Raw genomic sequence first — 5,550 nt, 5'->3', positions numbered from 1 at the left:
TATTAAATAAAAGTGCTTGTTGGGAGACAGCCCAACATTTACCCCTACTGTTTTTATGTGTTCACATGATTAAGCTACTTTAGTAATCAAGTTTTATAGCTTTTGTTTTAATAAAGTGCCAAGTAAAGTCTTTGGGATAGTGTGGATGATAGTTGATTTGATTCTATGCAAAAACAGAAACTTTTGATCTGAATTTTTTACACAAGATTGATATACAAATTTCCTACATTTTCCTAATTTTTTAGATTTTTTGGTGTTACATAAGTATGGTTGGAGTACAGATTACTACAGACTGTTCTGTTTTTGGCAGATTCTGTTTTCAATGCATAGTTTGCTTGTTTTCTAGTTTCTATGGCTTATATTTCTAACACCCCTAGTGTCATGCAATTGTAACCCTCTGTGATTAATCTAATCATTTTTCTAAATAGTGCTTGATCACCTTTGATTCGAATATCATTTGAATTTCAACTTTGAAATCAAATTTAATTTGCAAGTGAAATATGGAGTTGCACAAAAGCTGCTGCAAAATAGTTCATCATTTAGCCAAAATTCCATAACATTTAATTGTTAGGGAAAACAACATCACCTAAGAGCTAAGATGGACTATAGCAATTAATACAATGTAATTTTAGTATTTTTAAAGTGCTAATTTATTTGCGAAAAATGCAAATGGATTCCTCTGGCCTCCTAACTTTTTGTGGCACTGTCTCAAAATGCAAACTATTTAATAGGCTAAGTCCCACCATTTTCTCAGCTCTTTTGGCTACCCTAAATAATCAATTTCTATCTCTGTTAATAGATAAAAGAAGAAAACAGAGATATGAGAAAAAAAAGCCTTCTGCCTCTGGGCCTCGGCCCATCACTACTAAGGAAAACCTTCAGTAGCGCTTGTTAAAAAAAGACGTTACTATTAATTGGTATTAGCGAGGGTATAAATCCCACGCTACTATTAATTTGATAGTAGTAATGCGGGCTACAAACCCGCGTTACTACTAAGTGGACAGACCATAGTAGTAGCGGGTCGCCCCGAAACCCTAGCCCCCACTCCATCTCGCCATGCCACCACGTTCGTCCCTCCAGTCACTCCTCCTCATGGCGGGCTCCACCTCCGTCGGCACCGGGGGCTCGGGCGTCCTCCTCGCCGCGCGCCGCCGCTTCCCCGCCACTTCGGGGGCCCAGCACATCCGCTTCCTCCACTCCTTCTCGTCCCGCCCCCTCCTCCCCCGGCGGGCCGAGCTCGCCTGCTGCTTCGGGACCGCCCCCGCCGAGGCCGTGCCCACCGCCGGTTACTGATGAGATCGCTGGTGGTGTACCAACCGGCCATGGCCGACTCGCCACCCGTGCTCCCCACGGACGTGCCGAGCCAATCGTTCTCCGTTTCACCGGGTCTGGGCTGCGCCTAAGTCAGAGCCACTGACTCTCTGATGGGCGGCGCTTATCCACCGACGCCACCGACCACATACCTCGACGCGCTGCAGCAAGTGCCTCACAGCGAGATGGCGGAAGTGGCCTGGATGGTTCATGTGGCGGCATGGTGCGGCGGCAAGCCGTCCACGGCATGGTCCGTGGAGGAGGACCAGCTGTTGCTCTGAGGTCTCTCCCGGTACGTACGCGTTGCTGTCGCCATGGCTAAAAGCCTTCTCTATTAGCAGAGCAGAGCATAGCAGAGCCTCTGTTTTGAGTGACACCAAGACTTTAGTGACTCCTCTGTCAAATCCTCCATGAATTCCCTCCTTCTCAAGGTTTGCCGGCCAAGACAATGTCATAAAGTGCCTCAACATCGCATATGGGCTAGCTGAGAAGACCGTGCTTGATGTCGCGTATCGCAACCGGTGGCTGTCAGACTTGGAGGTATTTGACTACTTCCAGAATCTACTATGTACCATGTTTATCACAAGAATGCTAAAGTTCATCTGGTCTTCGTCCTTGTAGAAGAAGAAGAAGAAAGCTGCTAAGGGAGTTCAATTGGGGCAAGAAAAATCTGCAGGAGGAAATGTTACCAAGGTAATTGCATTGGAGTGTGCTTTTGAATGGCATGTTTACAGAACTCTATAGCTTAGCAGATTGGTCTGGAACATTTTAAGAACACAAAAAAAATAATAGTAAATGAGCTCCAATCAAACATATGGTTGTTCACAGGTTCAGTATTGTTTGACTGAACTTGAAAAATTAGTATCACAGGAGATCTGCAAACTGAAACATATATAGGAGTAGTATTCTATCATCCATTATCATTTAAGTTCTACTCGAACTCATCGTAATCAGATTCAGACCTCCAATGGTATCCAACCATGAAACAGAACAAAAATATCCTCTATACAGGTTATGACCGTGAAGATAAGTTACTGGTTCGTAGATTCAGACAGTTCACTGCTGCACTTCACTGCCCAATTTGAACGCTCACACCTGGGCACGAACGGGTTGGTACAGCTGTACGAAACCATGTATGTACAAGGGCATCAAAGACGAGATATTTCTCCCATCTGCTATGAACTGCGTAGGTCTTTTGTAGAGCAATTGGCAGTACCATAATGTAGATAGCATGTTGGATACAACTGACTCAACTATGGCTTGGAGTTGAAGCTATTGAGCAGGGGCAATGGGCTATATATGGATGGTCTATAGGTCCAAATGTTTATGAATGTTCTGAAGTTCACTACTGCACAGTATATCATCTTCATATTGTCTTACCAAATGGTAGGAAAATATGTATCCATAGGGCAATTTTACTGCCTGGTGGTTGTTAAGAAGCCGTAGAAGTATTTTTAAGGAAACCCGCAAGGGAGAAATGATAGACATTTGCAAGTTGACTATGCATAAGTGCCAGACATGCTATGTCCATGTTTTATCTTCCTAGGTGGTCTTGTCTCATCAAGCTCTTGATGTAAAATGTCCTCATATAACACATCTATGCATGCTTACAAACTGTAGCAGTTTCTAGCTTTTTATGGTGAGCCGCTAAGAAACTGTACCTTATCCCTAATGCTTTCCATGACAAATAGTTGATGGTGTATATGTGTAACACGTGGAGAATATTAATGCAAGACATAATATGAGTTTGTGTAGCAGGTTCATTTGTTTGTAGCTCCTGGAAAAAGTAGTAGTGCTTGAGATCGATAACAATAGATTTTACCTCTTAATTGTTCTCGAAACTCTTAGCTGGGCACTACATCCTTGTTGTAACAAAAACACCAGGAGCTGAAAATTCAGTTAAAACATACCACCATTTGTACACTATAAATCTTCTAAAGCAACTAGGAGCTCAGAGATTAATGACTCGCTAATTGTTCTTCACGGATAAGCATGCTCATTTCTTTGACTCCATCGAGCTTAGTAATTTGTGCCCCACAATTCTTCACTTACTAATATGATGAGCTATTGGTGTTATTGCTATACAAAATTGTTCTAATATTTTAGCTTGTCTGTCTCAATACAATATTACATAGGTGATGTCTTGTTAATAGAAATCACTCACTTTTTCGTTTTCGTATATTTATTCCCGTAGCTACTGTACAACACAACATGCAAGGAAATATATGTCTGTTGAAATTCAATTTTAATTATTCTTTGTTCTGTACATAAATCTTTTGGATGAAGTGGCAGTCAAACCATCAAAGAAACTAAGAACTTATTCCAGTGTGTGCATTATTTGAGGGCCACAAAACTCTTCTTCTGTATGAAATATTGTCTCTTAGTACCAGTATGATATCACAATCTTGACTAAAGCATTTGAATTTAAGCTAGTAGATATTGATCTCTGTGATTGAAATGTGTCTGTATCAGATTACCTTTGGTATCCAGCATCAGCCAAACTATGTTGTATATCTTTCGTAGTAAATGTATCATCTTAAGAGTGTACTGAAGCTATATTAATTCGTAGGCTTTCTCCATGGTTAATATAAGTTATGTAACTATAGGCTTTCCCCATGGTTAATATAAGTTATGTAAAGCAATGTTTACTTGGAAGTGTAACTGTACTGCCATTCTCATCTTTTAATATATAGCGACGGTGCTGCCGCACTTGTGCTAGTTAGTAGGGAGAAAGCTAAGAACCTTGGCCTTCAAGTTCTTGCAAGGACAAGAGGGTAGGCTGATGCTGCTCAGGTAAATCTTACATGCCTCGTCATTAATCATTGTTGGTGAAGCAAATGTCATTTGAGAAATCTCGGCCTATTGTTCTTGTTAATGAATACGGTTACCAACATCATCCTTTCATGTGTCTCAAAACTGTCAACCTGACTCATAGAATGATCTTTTTCTTTAGGATTCATGGTTAGTTTTTTCTTTTTTCTTGTTATTATGCATTACTATGAGTTCATTGTATTAAGATTCCTTACAACTTCAGGCACATGAGCTATTTACCCGGCCTTCTTCACGGCTCGCGGCAGTGTCTTCCTTTGATTCGTTCGTGCAACAAGGAGGGGACGCGCCCTTCTTCATGTCTCGTGCAACAAGTAAGGACCAGCCTCCGGCTGTTACTATTGATTCGTGTCCATGTGCTAAAAAGTAAGAAAATACCCTACTGGATTTGGACGCTGACGAGCACTAACAAGTTTTCACTTTTCCGTCGTGGCCGCAGGGGTGATTGGCGCAGAGTACCGCTGCCCGGTGGGCGTCATGCTCTTCAACCACTTGGAGGTGGAGTTCGCCGCGAAGCTCGGCGACTACGTCGCATAGATGATCGTCCAGGTGATTGTGAAACTAGAGGTCACCGAGGTGGAGGACTTCGATACCACCGTTTGGGGGGAGGGAGGATTTGGGTCCACCGGCGTCTGAACTCCGAGCCTTGGTAGATACATCTAGAGAAGTGGTATGTTTAGGCTGCTGGTTGAACACTAGGAAAGGTACCCACCTTTGGTTGTGTGTGTTTACTGTTAAATGGAATCTTGTGATCTCTTCCAGTTGAGATGTTCATTGTTGCATCCATGAACGGTGCAAGTGTTAAATGGTCCCGTGACCTTAATTTATTTTGCACTGGATGTGTCTCTGATCTTCAACCATGAATACTGCATCTAATTTTTATTTTTTTAATTCCTAATTTGTTAGTAGTAGCGTGGGGGAAAATGTGCGCTACTAGTATTTAGGATACTAGTAGCGTGTAGTATAATAGATGCGCTACTACTATTCTGTTATTAGTAGCGCGGGTTCCAAATAGTAGCAGCGTGGGTGGCACCCGCGCTACTACTAACTTTTTAGTAGTAGCGCGGGTGACACCCGCGCTATTACTAAATTTTAGCTGTAGCGCGATACTAGTAGCGCGGGTAACCACGCTACTAGTAGCCAATTTATCCGCACTACTAGTAGCCTTTTCCCTAGTAGTGCACACGAGCTGGCCTAGTGACCCACTCCCCCTCCCCGGCCAACTATCTCCTCCCCCTGTTCCCCCCGACCCAAGTCGGGCGCCCGTTTCTGCCGGACCACCTCGCCGTCTTCGTTGCTACAGCGCCACCGCGAGGGATAAGGCTGCCACGAGCGTGCCTCGGGATACCTCTCCTCCCACTCGCTCCTCCCCCTTTCCACCTCGCTCGCTCCACCTGCCTCACCTCACTA

The 5,550-nt window shown here is 43.3% G+C and overlaps 1 long non-coding RNA gene across 5 annotated transcripts; it reads left to right on the top strand.

Moving 5' to 3' along the window:
- Positions 1 to 901: 901 nt before the first annotated feature.
- On the top strand, positions 902 to 4,997 carry LOC125555509 (uncharacterized). Of its 5 annotated transcripts, XR_015600098.1 has the most exons (5): positions 905 to 1,851; positions 1,933 to 2,004; positions 4,005 to 4,104; positions 4,346 to 4,454; positions 4,580 to 4,997. It is a non-coding gene; the product is annotated as an uncharacterized LOC125555509 (long non-coding RNA). The 5 variants fall into 5 exon arrangements; XR_007304745.2 differs by having other exon boundaries at positions 902 to 1,851; positions 1,933 to 4,104; XR_007304742.2 differs by having other exon boundaries at positions 903 to 1,603; positions 1,743 to 1,851; positions 1,933 to 4,454.
- Positions 4,998 to 5,550: the final 553 nt, after the last annotated feature.

This window comes from Triticum urartu, chromosome 1A, assembly GCF_056163025.1.
Source record: "Triticum urartu cultivar PI428250 chromosome 1A, HENAU_Tu73, whole genome shotgun sequence".
NCBI classification, from domain to species: Eukaryota; Viridiplantae; Streptophyta; class Magnoliopsida; order Poales; family Poaceae; genus Triticum; species Triticum urartu.
The sequence above is the reverse complement of the archived record's forward strand: the minus strand, read 5'-3'. Positions and strand labels throughout refer to the sequence as shown.